This window comes from Aedes aegypti, chromosome 1 (assembly GCF_002204515.2).
Source record: "Aedes aegypti strain LVP_AGWG chromosome 1, AaegL5.0 Primary Assembly, whole genome shotgun sequence".
NCBI classification, from domain to species: domain Eukaryota; kingdom Metazoa; phylum Arthropoda; class Insecta; order Diptera; family Culicidae; genus Aedes; species Aedes aegypti.
In genome coordinates, this window is record NC_035107.1 from 113,876,189 (window position 1) to 113,895,505 (window position 19,317).

A 19,317-nucleotide genomic window follows, 5' to 3' on the forward strand; every position below is an offset into this window, starting at 1 on the left:
TGTTCATCGTAGTGCTGCTTCCGCCTTTCAATCACCTCACGTCCGTCCGTCAAGATGCTTCCGTCCTTATCTCTACACATTTCGGCTCGCGGCACGAAGCCTTTTGGGGATGCGTTAAGATTCTCTTAGAACTTTCGCGTTTCTTGTGAACGATGCAGCTGTTCCATTTCTTCACATTCCGCTTCTTCCAGGCGGTGCTTTTTGTCCCGGAATAGGCGGGTTTGCTGCTTTCGTTATCTTTTATATCGCTCCACGTTTTGTCGCGTTCCTTGCTGCAGCATTGCAGCCCGCGCTGCATCCTTCTCTTCCAAAACCTGCCTGCATTCTTTGTCGAACCAATCGTTACATGTCCTCTTTTCCACGTACCCGACGATGCTCTCGGCTGCGTTGTTGATGGCTGCTTTTATGCTCCAGCAGTCCTCAAGAGGGGCTTCGTCAAGCTCGCCCTCTTCCGGCAACGCTACCTTGAGATGCAGCGCGTATGCGGCAGCGACGTTCGGTTGGGCCAGTCGCGCTAGGTCATACCGAGGCGGGCGTCGATACCGTACATTGTTGATGACGGATAGTTTTTGGCGCAGTTTCACCATCACTAGATAGTGATCAGAGCCATTTTTTCACGAGTTCTAAAAAAACTCTTCTAGTTTTAGGATCTGTGTTGATGTTGATCATTGGCCATCTGGTTTTGAAGATATTCTAAAATTTCTTGGGGGACCGACGCGTAGCCAGAACCCCCCGTTAATTTCTTAGACTACAGAATTAAAATCGTATTCGGATATTCACTCTTCGGAACAAACCATTAATGAGAGTATGTTGTGAAAAAACGAAGCAATTTGGTGCAACCGTCTTTAAATAATGGCCAAATAAAGATCTTAAAAACTTAAAAAAAAATTATACAGTGAAACCTCCATGAGTCGATGTTCCATGACTCGATATCGACTCATAGAACTATACTGAGAACAATAATTCATGATTACTATGATGGTCCCCTCAAACAGCTTTCCAAGGCATTTGTTTCTACTACTCGATATTTCCATGAGTCGATGGTCCTTTCAGATATCGACTCATTGAGGTTTCAGTGTATCGTAATTTTTAAACATCTCCAAGAATTCTCTATTGATTTGTATGATTTTCTCGAAGAAGCCCCTTATTAGCTGGCCTTATATAGCCCAAAATTTATTTTTTTGATAAATTGACTAAAAACAAAATGGCCGCCAAACACATTTTATATGGAAAATGTCGGTCCCCCAAGGAACATCGGAATGTCTTCAAAACCAGATCACCAATGATTAATATCGACACGGATTCTTAAACTGGAAAAGTTGTTTGAGAACTTGTGAACAAATGGTGCAAACATATTGACAAACAAAAATGTTATAGCGATTTGAATATTTATTTTGCGGTAAAAATAAAGATGCCGGAAAAGGAAATAAGCAAGTAACACGTCAAATTTTTCACCTCATCCAAAATCGACCTGCATTCGGATGCATTATAGCACATTACAAAGAATGGGAATTTCAACACTTGCACGCTAAGGATGCCAAGGAGTAGCATTTGTAAGCGGTCAATTCACATAACCAACGCATATGAAAGCTAGACTTTAAACAAAAAAGGGGTTACTGAATCCATTGTCATTATTCGAAATATCTTAGCATGTCTAGGTTTTGAGATGTTAGCTGATGCAAATGTATTATTTATTGTTTTAAGTCAACTTGCGTGCAAGTTAAGCTGGTAACGATGTATTTGCCCAATTCATCACATAATTCAAATTCTACGTGTTAGATAAAACTTATCAACAAAGTTCATAATATTTTCGAAACTCAAAAGTTAATTTTTGATAATAAATAAAAATATTGTACTTTGTCACTAAGAAGATAAAAAATAGTAGGTCTAGTAAAGTATGTTGAAAAAATTGATTCAGTCGACATTTTATCGTGTAATTTAAACTTAACTAAATCCTACAAAAAGTTTATATCCTACTCTGCATGATTGCATGATGAAATCACTTGAAAATATAGTAGGTAAATCATAATTTAAATTTCATGTAAACAATATTAATAGCAGCATTTTACACAAAATTTGCTTAACCTCTAGATCAAAATTGTGAATTTTTGGAACAATTCCAAGAGGGGTTTCAAACTCAGCATCTCTATGCTATTTTTGAAACGCAGTGTAGTTGTTAAAACTTCCGCTCTGCTGGTTAATGTTCAAATAACTCAACGCTAATAACGTAGATGCATACCTTCCAAGTTTGAACGGATAGTATGCAAATGCCCTGTATGAGGTAAAATTTTAAATGCTTCTAATAAATTCAATTACTATATTATTAAATATTATAAAATAGGTACTCTTTTTTTAAGCTCTATCGAATTGATGTGATACTTCGAGATTTTTTTGTATTCGAGCTGAGTATTATTAGCTGAGCGATTGATTTGGATGAAATTTTGCACATGCTTTCTTTATGCCCAAAAATGCCTTTTTGCATCATCTTTCGCCATTTTGACTCAAGCCTTACTTTTGAGAAGGGCCTAAGAAAAAATTCCTTAATAATTTTCAAAAAAAATATAACTTAGAAACGGATTGTCTGATCTGTTTGGTGTCTTCCGCAAAATTTTAGGTTATTGTTGAAACTATCTGTTAAAAATATACACTGTAAAAAAAATGTTGTAATTTTTGTAATAAAGCTTAAAAAACAATTTTCTCAAAAATCTTAATATTTATTTTTTTTTAATTTTTTATATGTTAAAGTAGACAAAAAATGAAGTCTTTTGCACAGTGGGTCAAGATGGAGAAATCATGGACAAAAAAAATTATGATTTTTTAAAAAAAGGTGAATTTTTGAAAATTTTCATAATAAACTTTTTAAATGTTTTTCAACTCGATTTTATGAAAGTACGCAAAATTTACAACAAAAAAGGTATATGGGAAAATCAGGCTAACTTTTACCGTTTTGAAGGTACTGCGATTTTAATACAAAATTATGATATAATTTTCGATTTTCGGTCATTTTTGAATGTTTTTCGACGCTCATAAGCCTAGAAATTTGTTCATTGTCTGAAAGAGCGGATAATTTTTGACTAATATGTTTGAAAAAATATTGATTTGGTAATTTTTCATGGTATAAGGCGAAATAAAAAATGTGCCCTGTAAAAATGTTTTTTTTTTTAACGAAACACAACTTCAACATTCAACATTGTGATATTTTGATATGTAATTATGAAGAAAATATAAAATAAAATAACGAATATAAAGCAATCAATACGTGAAATGCATTTATATCGATTTAAGATAATGAAATATTTCCATTCGTAAACAAAAGCTTTATGAGTAGAGGAGTAACGTGCCCAGTAGTCTTACACAAATATACCTGATGTTTTTTAAAGAACAGATCAACCTTTTTTTAAAAAATCATAACTTTTTTGTCCATGCTTTCTCCATCTTGACCCACTGTGCTAAAGACACCATTTTTTGTCTACTTTAAAATATAAAAAAATATAAAAAATCAAAAAAACGATTTTTGAGAAAATGGATTTTTGAGCTTTATTTTCGAAATAAAAACAAATTACAACATTTTTTTACAGTTTATATTTTTTTCCAGATAGTTTCAACAATAACACTAAACCGATCAGACAAATAGTTTCTGAGTTTGAATTTTTTGAAATTTGTTAAGGCTTTATTTCTTAGGCCCTTCTCAAAAGTAATGCTAGGGTAAAAATGGCGAACCGATGATGCAAATAGGCATTTTTGGGTATACAGAAAGCATATGCTAAATTTCAGCCAAATAAAAAAATACAAAAGTAAACCGACATTCGAATTCAAATGGAACCGCTCAGCTGACAGTAAGGTCTTAAATAGTTCAATGAATGGTTGAAACATGATCAAAAGTGTCAAGGTTCATATATTGAGCCAATTTTTAGATTGAAGTTTTTTTTTTCTTTTTCATTGAGATTTTCAGCCCTAGGCTGGTTCATTTGATAAATAAAATTTTAAATATGATATAGCCGTTATTTCAGCGAAAAAAAAATGCTTGAACAGTTGCAGTAACATGCTCTACTGCAACTGTTCAAGCATTTTTTTTTTCGCTGAAATAACGGCTATATCATATTTGAAATTTAATTTATGAGATGAACCACCCTATGGCTGAAAATCTCAATGAAAAAGAAAAAAAACTTCAATCTAAAACTTGGCTCAATATATGAACCTTGACACTTTTGATCATGTTTTACGTTCGATTAGTCGACAAATACACCACAGGGTATTTAGTTTTAACACTGAGGTTGTTCCCATCTGACATTTCGGAAATCAAAATACATTTTGAGTTTGAGTTTAAGCCAAGGGGTGTGACAAAATCTTAAAATAAAACATAAAAAAGTGTTTTTTGGACTTATACCAACGAAAAATATAAATTGAGTACACAAGATTACTCAATTGATATTTTTCGTTTGTTTAAGTCCAAAAAACACTTTTTTATGTTTTTGGTCTAAACTTAAGCGTTTCCCAGTAAACACACGATCGTATATGATAGGATATAAGAGTACAAAGGTGGAGGCGATATACATACATTTTGCATGTAGCTTTATGGCGCATGTACGTATATCGCCTCCACTTTTGTACTCTTATGCGCTACCGTTTACGAGTTTGTGTTTACTGGGTTGGCACTTAAATTGGGACAGGGTCTTAGGACCTTATTGTGCCTAATTTCAGATTGTTTTTTGAATTTTGATACATTTCCTCAAGTTATTTTTTATAACTATAATAGAAATAGTGATACATTAGGGAACTGACTTCAAAAACACTGTGTGTTGCATCCCCATTTTTTCTTCTCAACAAGAATATAAATTCTACAAAATATGCATCATATGGTTTTTTACTCCTGGTGATAAGTATACTGGATTGATATTTTGAACACCGCTCGACACTTTTAGAATGACTACTGAGACACATACTTTATCGCAACCAATTTTGTTACTGCTGAGATGTTTACAATCTTCTATACGAAACAACAACACTCCCCTATCATAGTCTGTTTTCCCGTATCTAATGTGTCTAATTGTTTGTCACAATATCCGTAACTTTTCCCATTTCTTTAAAAGCTACGTCAGTTAAGGACGGTATTTTTCTAAGTCAACAAAATAACTGATTTTGTTACTTTTTATCCTCTAAAACTCAATATTGGTTTATTTTGCTATTCTTATTCAATCGAACTTTTGCCATTATTTTCTTAACAGTTTTAGACACACCGTGGAGTACCTATAGGGCTTCAAAAACGGGGATGAGCTCAGTTCCTGCAATGTGACGCTTCTCCGTATATGAGTTCAAAGTTAGTGTATTCTGATGAAAGCATAGGATGACGACGACGACGACTTCCTTCGCTGGAAACATTTACATAATCAACTCTTCTGTGCTACTGCTGTATGAGAAGGACTAAAAAGAAGTTGAATTCGTTCCGTTATTTTTTCGTTTCGTTCCATGCAAATATTAGACGACATTTACCCGTACAGACTCACATTTGGTATACAGAGAGTGGTAATTAAAATAAAAGCCAATTAAATATTCACTACATCGTCACCGTTTTCTTGAAGGGATTTGTCTGTACAAAAATATTAGGGGAACAGTGATTTCAATTTTTGATGGAGAATGATAGCGGTCCAAATGTTTGAGCGAATCTTATCACGAATTAAAGATTTTCAGTGCATGTATTGCATTAATTAGTAAGCTTCAGATATTTTTGAGAATTATTGTAAATTTCAAGATTGAGATTCTTTAATGTACTCGATATACTGGGATAAACAATATTTGCTATTTGCGGCAAGCAAAGCTGTTGACTTTTTCGGCAAAGTGATTATAAAGAAATTGAAATCACTGTTTCCTAAGAAGCATTTTTTATGGACCATAGTGTTTTAAGCGTACCTTTTTACCAAGCGTATTTGCTATATTTCCCATTCCAACTCATAGGCTATCCCGTAGGTACCGGCTTATTCTCTTCTACATAAGAAAAATTAATATAATTAGTTTCAAGACTCTGCCTTCCATTTTCCACATTTGTAATCGACAAACTTTCCTCTCCGCTTTTATCCCGTGCAACTTATCATCAGTTCAAAGCGTATCGGAGACAAAATCTTGAGAAAACTCCAACCACAACTAACATTGGAACGATCCCCCTCTTCCCGCCCCCGCCAAGCTATGTGTGGAGTCACATTCATCAAAATTTCAAAGATTTTCTTCATACCTTGTAGCGTCATCGTCGTCGTCGTCAGACAAACCAGTCCAAGTCCGGTCCCGGAAAGGACCTTACCCTGTGGTTTGCAATCTTCTTTAGACTTTCCTGGCCCAGCAGCATCAACATTATTAGTTGTGAACGAACGAAGCCAAACAGATTGGTTTGTCAATAACTAATTGACCTGTCCCCACTCGATCTCTTTGCATGTTTCCCTTTTTCAAACTGCTCGCCGAACTCTCGATACAGTTTCAAGCGACATTTCTCAATTTATTAATATTTGCTTTGATGCGCCCCGGACAGACAAGTTTCAATACAAATTCGACCATCCGGAACGATATGTGCGAAATTGAATTGAACTTTGAACCTTTTCCAGCTTGGAACAGATCTTGATGTGTGCAGGTGTCCTGACGATGGAACTCATTTTCAAATGAGAGTCAAATCGCCATTAATGAGTTTCCGTTTGTCATTTGAAGCAATGCGATTTTTCATCCTTGTATAAGTACCATTTTGAAATTGCATTTTTTTTTTTAATTTCTTTATTAGTATAATTTTAAACATAACATACATTTCTTATATTCAGGTAGTGCTGGCCTTGAGGATCACCAGCTCTTACAGGAAGTCTTTCAGACTTTGAGTTCTGATAATCGACCTGAAGTGTACGAATGGACAGATAACTTTGGATTATTTTAACAATGTATGTTGGATAATTAAAGTTTTTTTTTAATTTTACAATCAAGCCTTCATGGTGTTTTTTTTCCTTCTAGGCAATGGGGGGATAATCTGCTCAACAGACTCCGGACCGAGGTCCGGGAGTGTGGGGTTGGGGACCATTTACTACATGCAAGCAGTAAACAGGACTACACCCCCGACCCACTAAACCATTTCCATTGCCGCCAAACCCTTCATCTCTCCGGGACCACCAAGAAGGCATTGCTTCGGAGAGGGGCAATTGCACATCGTATCCTCCAGGTTAGCTGCGTAGCCATGCAGCAACGAACATCGATGACCATGGAGGCCAGTCTGGCAGTCCTGCGTATGCCTCTTGTGCCGCGCCTTTTGAAGCACTCTATGTCTTCCATGATAAGGATACCAATAGGCACCATACCGTTGATGGCGCAGAGTGCATCGTGTGACACGGTACGGTACACGCTCGCAACCCTCAGGCACATTAGCCTATAAGTACTCTCTAGCTTGCTACGGTAGCTATCGGTACTCAAAGCCGTGCCCCAAGCCGGGCCACCATACCTCAGTATGGACGAGTCGACACTGGCCAGAAGCTTACGCTTACTGGCGTACACCGCAGAGCTACTGGACATCATCCGGGACAGTGCCACAATAGCTGTGGAGGCTCTCTTGCAGGCATAATCGACATGGCTACCGTCGATCATCACCCCCAAGTGTTTGACGGAGCGCTTCGAAGTGATTGTGCAGTCGCCTACACTGATCACCGCTTGCTGCACCGACTTTCGGTTGTTGACAACAACAGCCTCAGTTTTGTGGTGAGCCAATTCCAGTTTCCTGGAGCTTGCGGGACTCCTGAGGTTATGTGAGAGCACTTCCGACCCACCTCCGTGTCATAGACTAATACCCGATTCTGGATGTATCTTCCGAGAATCTTGTACAGGTACTCGGGTATCCCCAGACACAGGAGCGCATCAGCAATAGCCGCCCAACTGGCACTTCATGGTGTTTGGCATGAGCAATGGGACAGGTCAGAAAACGAAGAATAATAGTGAGAAGGTCATCTTGGACCACTGGACCCACGCGAAGGGCTTCATTGAGCGAGAAGCCGATCGATGTACGGGCCGAGCCGTCGAATACGACTCGCACCTTCGTGGTCGTACTATCTTCCTTTATCACGGGATGGTGGGGCAAATAGTATGTGTGGAAGTGATTTCCGTCATCCGTTTCAACCAATTCCATATGGCCGAGGGAAAGGTACTTTTAAATGAAATCATGGTAGTCCTTCTTCAATTTCTGGTCCCGATCAAGCCGCCGCTCGAGTTGGTCGAAACGCCGCAAAGCACTGGTCTTTGATTCTCCCTAACATCGGATCAAAATCGGGCTTCCGTGGCAGTCGGACGATATACCGGCCAGTCTCATCCCGGCATGTGGTGGATTGATACAAATCCTCGCATTGGCGTTCTTCAATAGAGTAGCCATCACTGATTGTGAGCTCTTCGGTCTTCCAAAATCTTTACATGCTTTCCTCCTTAACATGGAGACTGCGACGACGCTAGGAGTGGAAGATTGCTGAGCATGATGAGCCATGTTTGTTGACCCTGTAACGACCCAACCGAATACACTGTCTAGAATCGGAAGGTTATCAGCCAACTGAAGGAGAGCAGTACTTGAGAAGAATTTTTGGCGCCAAGAACCATATCAATTTGCTGACTTTTGTTGAATATCAATTTGCTGACTTTTGTTGGCCGATCGGCCAACGTTAAATTCTCTGTAATCCGCCAGTCCTTGAAGGAGATATCCTGTGCCGGGAGATCTGCAGTCACTGTGTCCATTAGAAGAAACTCCACGCTGCATTCAAAACTGTCGTTCGTCGATTTAATTTGAGCGAAAATCGATTCAAGTACTTTTTTCGAAAGATTATCGGCCCCCTGGATGGTCTCGTTCACGGAACTCCTTTTCAAATGCAACCTGCGGTTCTCCTAGCTGGTCCAACACCTTCGTGTGACGCAGGAAATCATCCACAAGCGCGTGCAATGATGCCGCTGTTTCCTCATTCGCCGATTGGATATCGAATAGTGCCTGAAGATGTCGCTTCTTCAACAGGTAATCATTGGCGTACCTGTCCACTAAAGTTTGCCATGCCAGATTGTAGTTCGCTGAGCTGATAGCGATGGACTAAATCAGCTGTGATGCTTCAGCCCTCAAAGCTGCTCGCAAGTAATGGAATTTTTGGATTGAGGGGACCTCTGCGTTGGAATGTATCAATGCCAAGAACGTATCGTGAAACTGAACGCGGTAAGTTACGCACTAGGCAGCCAATTTCTTCCACTTTCAAGGCACACCACTTTCTACTTGGAAAACTGCTCACTTTATTGAAAGCTAAGTTGAAATTTAAACTTTGAACATGCAATTTATTTCTTCTCTAAACCACTAACGGTTTTCTTCATTTGCAGGTCTATTACGAATGAGAGTAGGCAAATTACCGAGTATGGTGGGTGGTCTTCGACACGATCAGCTGTGCCGACTGCGTTGCCAGAAACATAAAAAAACTCGTCTAACGTAATGACCGTTAGCACCGTCGATTGAGTGAGAAGCAAATTTCTCACGCAGTTTGACCATATTCACTACACACGGTTCTTCTACTAGCCACCAGATGTCGGAGTGATCGTTTAGCTTCGAAAATATTTGCCTATCAGAAACCGCTACCGAAATAACGAGAATATCACAAAAACATTTAGAATTTCCGGAGTTCAACATGCTGTTAAGAAAACACACGGAGAGCATCAAAATTGTACTGGAATTTCTCCAGAATCTCAGCACTGGTGCTAGGAAATATGTGGTACCTAATTTGATAGCTGTAATCTCAAGATCTCTTCATAGATTTTAAACTAAAATTAAAAATCGTCATTCATTGTCGTTGGTGAAGACCAAAAACCACCCAAAAAATTCTTTGATGTACCATCATCATAAAATCATACACATAAAGAGAATACCAGACTAATCGCAAAATTACACAACAAATCTTGTCAAATTACAGCACCTTCATGATTTTGTGCAAATTGTCGCGTAATCGATTAGGTTCCACGCATTTCCTTCATATGCATGATTGTATTAATATGAAACGTCACTCTGAATAGAATTTTCTTTACGTGCAGAATCAGTAATTGCTCATGTTCGAAAGGTTAGTAAACTTTGAGGATTTTGTTTTTGAGTAGATGCTACATGTAGTAAAGTTTAACGCTTTTTATTCATATCACCCAATAGCTTACTCCAGATACTTTCTCGGGGATACAACTGTGATTATTATGCTCTAGGCTATGACTTTCAGTCTGTTATGCTCAAAAACGGATTTTACGTTTTCATCCGACGTTTAGGACACATTTATTGTGCCATTTTTTCTTCAAATTCGGAAAAACCGACCACGGTTAGCGGCACTCTTTATTTACTCACTTTAATATAAAACTTAAATATTATCGAGTTGTGTTTGATCCTTCGACCTTGACGCTTGCTCTTGCGGATGCGGGCGATGATGGCAGGATCAAACATGTCGCGCGTTGTTGGCGTAGTGAAATGAAAAAGCGCCGCGGATCGTTAGTAGTGTTTGATCCATTGATCGCGTCGCTTGCTCTTGCGTGGGCGAGTGACGAACACTTGTTCGGCGTACAATGCGCTTATTGAATTATATTGCGAATCCGATTAGGCGTGATTATATCATGGATCGCATCACCAACCATTGGTGACTGCCAGATCTTTGCCTTATCCCACTAACCCAATATCCTATCCATGAAAACTGCGGAGATGCAGAGGTATACTCGGTCTCTAGTAACGACGATTGTTTAACTAACATTCCTTCCCTTCCCCGATGACTGTAAGGACGTGGCCGGCGCCGTTATTGTTTTTTTAATTTGAGCTCTCGATTTGTCCACATTGAAAAATGGTAAGCTAATCTCATGCCCATTCATTAATTCCCTGTGCAACTTCGATTGTTCTGGTCAATCACGGAGTAGCAACTACGAATTGTACGGTCATCTATGCTCAGGCACATGCTCAACTTAAAATTTAAAATTTATCTTGAAATTTATCTAAAGCATCGAACTGATTGCTTATTTCGATGCAATCATCATCATTTACCATTGCAGCCTTGGAAGCGCATCCCGGAGAAAAGTCCTTTCTTCCATTTTTTATACTTTTAATGAAAGTTTTGAAACCTACGTTTTGGGAAGGAAGTTGTGAATTCAGAGAATCATCCTTCCATTTGTTCGTGGTTGCAACCATGTTTAGTGAGTAAACGAAAGAAGACGTGACCTTCTAAAGATGTCTTCACAAATCGATTGATTATCACCGCTAGCTTTCTCTAACGAGTCCAACGAAAAATCTAAGGCACGGGTCTAAGAAAGGATCGAAATAGGATCAATAGTAAAAGAAATAGCACTGGAAAGCTGCAGTTTTTTAGCACTGAGAAGTACTGTTTTTTGTTGTGGGTTGTTTTCAAAAACTCTGGATTTGTGTATGCACAGTATAGGATTTAATTCAAACATAGAAGCTGATTTTCGTACGCATGAGTTCTCTAAATAAAGCTTTCGAAACAATTTCCTACGCAAACTACTGAACCTCATTCCATCCCCTGTTTCACAATGATTGGTTTTGGCGACGGAAGCTGCCTAAAGTGAGTAACGATTTGATTGCAAAATCGGCAAAACAACGACACCAAAAGCAATTATTTTCAGCGATTGCCTTTTACAGGGAGAGAAAGGAGAAATCGTTTCTCCAAATTGAAGGCAATAAATCATTTTTACACCGACTGACTGAGCACTGGAGATGCTGTGCCGGGCGGAAATCGATTCGATACGCAGTTAGGGTGAGCTCTCGCGCTCAAATATTCACAGCAAAAAAAAATAATTGTAATAAAACGTCATTCTATCTGCATTTCATTTGGTGTTCGCAAATATGGTGTAAACTTGCATCTTTTAAATGTATAAAAAGAGCCAGTTACAGTCTGAAATATACATCCAGCAATCAATAGAAATGACTTGAGCAGTTGACGAAAAAAAGTAAAAGTTTTACCATAATTTGAACACTGGTCTAACGAGAGAGAGAGATTCGCATCCAATACCTCTTGGACATCTCCGTTGAGGAAAGAGAGACCAATTTGCTCAAAGTTTTGTGTTGGTATTCTGGATGGTTTATTGGCATTTTCGTACAACAAATCTAAATACGTTATGAGCGAAATATAGTTGTAAAATGAATCTCACATACGTCATATTGTGGAAAGATTCCCAAATATTATGTCGGTGGATATTATTTTATTTTTTGCAGTGTAAGTAACCGAAACCTCCGACCCCTACTGATGGATGAGAAATTGATGGATTGGATTGATGGCCTGGATGTGGTTGAAGTCGCCACGATTTTCCGCGAAACGAGCACCCGAAAGGGTTACCCTGAAGGTTGATTGTTTTCTCATTTCGAAGATTGACTTGCAAAAATCGGTTGTTGCTGCGCGTTCGAAATAATGTTTGGTAATTATTTTCAGCGCAGAATGGGAAAATTTAATTTAAAGCCCTGACACAAACCAGTAATTTGCGCCATGCTACATTACCCCCAAGACAAAATGCTTGCGGTTCCTTCAGACAGGATCCCACTTTTGGGAGCAAAAAGATCCTTCGTTCCACTTCTCACGAAATGATTCAGGTTATGGTGTGGTTTGGTTGGGTTGGACTGAGTTTTCCCGTTCCATCTAACCAAACCAGTAATCGGTCCAGGCAGAGGTAGTGTTTGTCGCAAATATTTGAAAGCGAAGCGTCACCTATTTTGAGATGGGTCCGGTTCGACCAACTATCAGGCAAAGGAGTTCACTGCAATGTCTTTGGTTAACCTGAGATTCTTGAAGTCCGGAGGATTGGGTTACCGACCCGGAGAAGACAATGCGGTGGAAGCCACTGAATTGCGTGGTTTACTGCTGCAGGGAACTTTCAATAAATTGTCTCTCATTGCTTAATGGAAAAATAATGTGACAAAATAGAAGCACGTCGTAGACAACAGCTTTCTGGTAGGTCCAGCCAAACTATTTTTGGATTTATGAATGAAATTATCTTTACAAAATTGATAGCTAGCTGAAGAACACAAAGAAAATCAATAGTTGAGTATTGTTATACATGTTTTCTATTGTGTAAGGAGAATGTTGATGTATGGTTATGAATCACGCAGTTCAAAACACTAAAATAAAATTTGGTTCTTAAAATACAAGTTTGAAAACCATTTTTGTATTCCAGCTTATGTATTTGCAGAGTTCCAGTACGGGCGTAAGTAGAGTTAACATATGCCATGGACAATGAAGATTATCGTCTGAGGACACCTATTTATCGTTTTATATTTATTAGTTGTACAAAAATCTACGTGTACGATGAAGTCATAAACAACAACCATTCAATATTCACTCCACTTGAAATCAACACGATGCGTTAAAATTTTATAGCCGAAATCGTCTCAGTATCAACAAGTATCGTCCTATATGTGACACCCTCTTTCTCGGAACATATAGCGCCATAACCAACCGCCGTCAATAATCGTTTTTAAATGATTAAATTGCCATCATAACTTCGGGTGATAGAGGTGTAACTTCGAACGACGACCGGCAACCTGTTGATCATCATCGCTTCCTGTTTCTAGTGCCGATGATACCCACTGCAGAAGCAGACAAATCGCTGATCCCAAAACCATTTATGCGCTTTTATGTTTATCACTCCACACATGGCAACCCATGCATATATGAAGATGGTATAGAGTATACATTTTAGGGAGGGGATAAAAAATCTGCCACACGACGATGGCACCATAGTCAAGAGGAGCATCAGGATAAAAAAATCAAATCGAATGATATCCGAGAGCATCCTCCGGTGTGAGTAAGGATTCAAGTGGATCAACAAGCGTCGGTCATTTGGAACGAGTGTCAGTGGATGAGATACATATCACAGGGGCTTGGAATATAAATAATATATTGGCTTTTATTGGCGTATAAAGGGTTTAACTCAAGGATGATGGACTTTCTTATTTGCTAAAATACTGGTATATAGCCTTTGGTAAAATTGTAGAAAGTCAAATTTTATTAAACTGTGCTTAAAAAATTCTCTGTAGCTCACCGATTTGGAGCATTTATCTCCATTCAAGGGGTGTAAGTGACATTTTAATAGGTTTTGAGTTAAGTATATCAACAAATTCTACACTTTCTAAATTTTCAAACAGTATTTTCAGGTGATTTTTCCGTCCAATTTTTCACTTCAAAGTCGATTTTCTCAAAATTAGGTTTTTGTCACTTACACTGCTTTGCTTCTAACCGCCTCTTCTAACCGTATTGGTTTTCTAATATTAACTTCTAGTCAAAGTATCGCTAAATGACTTCTAGAACTTAAAAATATGCAAATAGGGTCCTAAAACTTTTGGTGAAATCTTATTTTCAATTAATAACACGATAAAATGTGTCCTTGCTACTACTACCCGCTCAAATTTCGGCCATATCACATTTAAACTCAAATTAAAAAAACTGGTCCAAATTTGAACCTTGACACTTTTGATCATGTTTGACGTTGCCTAGTCTATAAAAGTGCCACAGGGGTTGTTCCTTTCTGACTTTTTAACACTGGGGTTGTTCCTAACTGGCATTTTAGAAAGGACACGGAAAACAGAATACTCCCAAAATTTGAGTTCAAACCAAGGGGTATGACAAAATCACACAAATTTGGGAAAATGATTTTGTTTATTTAAACAAACGAAAAACATTGAAAAATTTGATAAACATTTGTTCCTGGCATTAATTTAAGTATTTGGTATTAAAAATGGGACAGGAATTTATGACCCTATTTCCATATACAAAGATTTTTAATATCTATTTTAATTAAAATATTTTTTTGAGTTTTAAAAATCAAGGCGTTTTATTGAAGTTAAAAAATAAAACATCTGTAATTTTGATATAATATAGAAAATCATTTTGTGTTTCCAATGCCGCTGAAACATATTTTTTATTTTTCCCTAATCTGAGATATTCACGATCAAAGAAGGCTAGTTTTAGCTTGGAAAACAACAATAACTGCTAAATGGAAAGAGACAACAATAAATAACGCCTTTTCAAAGCTCTGAATGGGGTTAATAGTTTGATAAGATCTTATGTCTAAATTGAAAATGCTGGAGCCAAAAACAGTTTTCTATGGACCTCCTTATATGAAAATAGAAAAAATATAATAAAAAATATTATAATTTCTTCAAGTAATGGCTATTTCAATTTTTTGAAAATGTGGACTACCTTAAGAGGTCATGCACAAATTGCGTAACGTTCCAAGGGGGGGGGGGGGGTGTTGAACAGGAATAGCGTAATAAACCTAAAATTTTTGGAATGCTCACACAGAAAGCGTGACAAGGGGGGGGGGGGCATAATGCACTGGTAATATAACGTCCTAAATAATTAAACGAAACGGTTATGTTTTTGTTGGCATAAGATAGAATATCTGATTGGAAGCGTGCTGCATGCACGTGAAGAAAAAATGTCAAAATGATTTATTTAATTTATTGAATAACAGGTTTAGAAACATAATAAGGTTTTATTCCTTTCCATTATACTTCTAAACTGTGTGAAGGTTACTTACGTCGATTTGAAAAAGTAGTCGAGAATTGTTTAATATTACGAAACTGATCGTTTGCTCTACGAAATCATTCGTTGTTTTCTACAACGAATGATTTCGTAAACACCAAAAACACATTTCGTACAATTTGTCTACTCTTCCATGTGTGCGTTATGGCAGCGTCGCGTGAATTTTTCGGGTTGAATTCCTAATTCCGTGACCATGGCTGACACGACCGAATCCAAGAGAGTAAAAAGAAGCGTGTTCCGCAAGTTTGCCTACCGCGGGCTGGATCTGGACCAGCTTCTGGGCATGAAGCAGGATCTGCAGACGGAGTTTAAGGAGCCGTACCAAACGTCACTCAAATTGTGAAACCCGCAGGAAACCAGTGGCCTTAATCAGCTGCATAAGGAAAAGGAGGATGCCCCACCAAATGAGAAACCGGCATCAGCAAGGCCCTTCTGTGAAACATGATCATCGTCCTGGATCGATTGTCGGTATTTAAAACGTTCAGTGCGCATCGTACCTTCGTGCTGTGCGTACACGAATTCTCTCTGCTCCTGGAAGTTTTCTTAAAAACTACCTAAAGCAATAAATCAGTACTTTTCAGTGCTACATAAACAATACTTTTCAGTGCTAAAATTAAAAACGGTACTTTTCAGTGCTACTAAAACAGTACTTTTCAGTACTACTTTTTCTACTATTGATCCCTTTACGATCCTTGTTTGGACCCGTGCCTTCGATTTTTCGTTGGACCCGTTGGCGAAAGCTAGCGGTGGTAATCCTTCTTGGACACCGTCTTGGGAAAAAACCTCTTGAAGGTCACGTCTTTCTCGTTTATTAACTAAACATGGTATCAACAACTAACAAAAGGAAGGGTGAATCTCTGAATTCACTACTTCCTTCCAAAAAAGTGGGTTTTAAAACTGTCACTACACGTGGCAAGAATGGAAGAAAGGACGCTTCCCCAGAATGCGAACTTTCTTCCAAGGGTGAAATGAATAATTGTATCGAAATGAGCAATCAGTTCGATGCTCTAGACAAATTTTCCGAACACCAAATCGAAGCAGCCTTTAGCCCATGCTCTTTGATTCAAGTGAGGAAGCAAAGAGTGCCGCCTATCGTGGTCAGTTGTTCCGAATTTGGGGGATTTAGGCAGGAGATCTTGAACTCCATTAGGAGAATCAAGGTTTCCTTCCAAATCGCAAAGAAAGGAGACTGTCGCGTTTTGCCGGAAACTCTTAAAGATCGTGAACTTCTTCTCAGACATCTTGAAGAGAAGAAGCACAATTTTTTTACTTATGACGACAAAACTGAACGTTTGTTTAAAGTTGTCTTGAAAGGTCTCTCAAGTGACTATAAGTCACCTGAAGAGATCAAAAATGGAATAAATGATATACTTGGATTTTCCCCAGTCCAAGTAATCATTATGAAAAAGAAAACTCAATCTGGCATTGTTCGGAAAGGGCTTTCTCAAGAATATTATTTAGTTCACTTTAACAAAAAAGTACTAAATAATATTAAAGCTTTAGGAAAAGCAAAACTTATGTTCGATGTCCGTGTGACATGGGAACATTTCCAGAAACCTGGAGGAAATTATCAGAACCCCACTCAGTGCCGTCGATGCCAAAAGTGGGGTCATGGTACAAAAAATTGTCGCATGGATGCTAAATGCATGATTTTCGGAGGTTCTTCTCACGCCAAGGACGTCTGTCATGTGAAAGAAGATACCAGAAAGTTTGAATGCGCCAATTGCAAGGGCCCTCATAAAGCTAACTTTTGGGAATGCCCTTCACGCAAAAGGGTCATTGAGGCTCGTGCCAGGCAGATGAAAGATAATATCCGTTACGATAACGGTCGTTTCCGCAATTTGCCTGGTAGAGTATCGAACAATGCTCATTTTTCAGTTAACGATCGCTTGATCATGAATCATACCCATCAGGAAGATCATAATCATGCTCATTCACAAACTAATTTTAATCCGTCGGGTAGCCGTTCGAATCTTTCAATTTCGATTGTATCTACCCACGGTAAATCCTTTGCCGATATCGTAGCAGGAAATTTGAACTCCTCCCTTGTTCGATCCATGGGTACCCATTCTACTTGTTTCAAATCAAATGGAAAAAAAACCCTACCGCCACAGGTAATTCCGCTTCTTCGTCTACTGGAAATTCTAATGGGAAATCACATGACATGTCTACCTCTGATTTTAATTTTCTAACTGAACAATTGAATCTAATGATTGATGCAATGTTCAAAGCCACTACTATGACTGAAGCAGTCCAAGTAGGTGTAAAAATTACAAATCAAATTGTTATTGGATTACGTTTTTCTAATGGATCCAAATAATAATTTAAATATTTTAAATTGGAATGCTCGTTCTCTCAATGGTAAAGAGGATGAGCTGTTTAATTTACTTACGGTTCATAACGTGCATATAGCAGTTATTACCGAAACGTATTTAAAACCTGGATCTAAACTCAAAAGAGATCCTGACTTTTTTGTTTATCGTAATGATCGACTTGATGGGGCATGTGGGGGAGTTGCAATCATCATTCATAGGCGTATATAACATCAACTGTTTTCATCATTTGAAACTAAAGTTTTTGAAAGTTTAGGTGTTTCTGTTGAAACACAGTTTGGTAAATATACTTTCATAGCTGCCTATTTGCCTTTTCAATGCTCTGGACAGCAAGTTAATTTGCTCCAAACTGACTTGCGAAAATTGACTTGCAATAAGTCAAAATTTTTTGTCATTGGTGACTTTAATGCCAAACATCGGTCATGGAATAATTCTCAAAGTAATTCCAACGGCAGAATTTTATTTGATGAGTGCTCTTCAGGATATTTCTCAATTCAATACCCTTATAGCCCTACATGTTTTTCCTCTTCTAGAAATCCATCTACTATTGACTTGGTCTTAACCGACTCTAGTCATCTTTGTAGCCAATTAGTTACTCATGCTGATTTTGATTCTGATCATGTCCCTGTTACATTTCAAATATCCAATGAAGCGATTCTTAATCCTATCAGCTCCACTTTCAATTATTTACGAGCCGACTGGAATATATATAAAACGTATGTTGACTCTAATCTTGCTGTTGATATTTCTTTAGATACTAAACTTGATATTGACAATGCTCTTGAAACTTTAACAAATTCCATTGTTGAAGCCAGAAGCATTGCAATTCCAATATGTGAAGTAAAATTTGAATCCGTGATTATAGACGATGATCTTAAACTCTTGATCCGTCTTAAAAACGTGAGGAGAAGGCAATTTCAACGCACTCGCGATCCTGCTATGAAAATTATATGGCAGGATCTGCAGAAAGAAATCAAAAAGCGTTTTGTTCAATTAAGAAACAAAAATTTTGAAAATAAGATTTCTCAATTGGACCCTGTCTCTAAGCCCTTTTGGAAATTATCTAAAATCTTGAAAAAACCTCAGAAGCCTATACCGGCATTGAAAGAGGAAAACAAATTATTACTAACTAATTGCGAAAAAGCTCAAAAACTTGCTATGCCGTTTGAAAGTGCGCACAATTTTAATTTAGGACTTACTAGTCCAATTGAAAATCAAGTTACTCAGGAGTTCGAAAATATTCTCAATCAAGAGAACGTTTTCGAAAATGCCTGGGAGACTGATTTGGAAGAAGTGAGAACTATTATTAAAAAAATCAAAAATATTAAAGCTCCTGGCGATGATGGAATTTTCTACATCCTCATCAAGAAACTTCCAGAAAGTAGCTTATCATTTCTAGTTGATATATTTAACAAATGTTTTCAATTAGCATATTTTCCTGACAA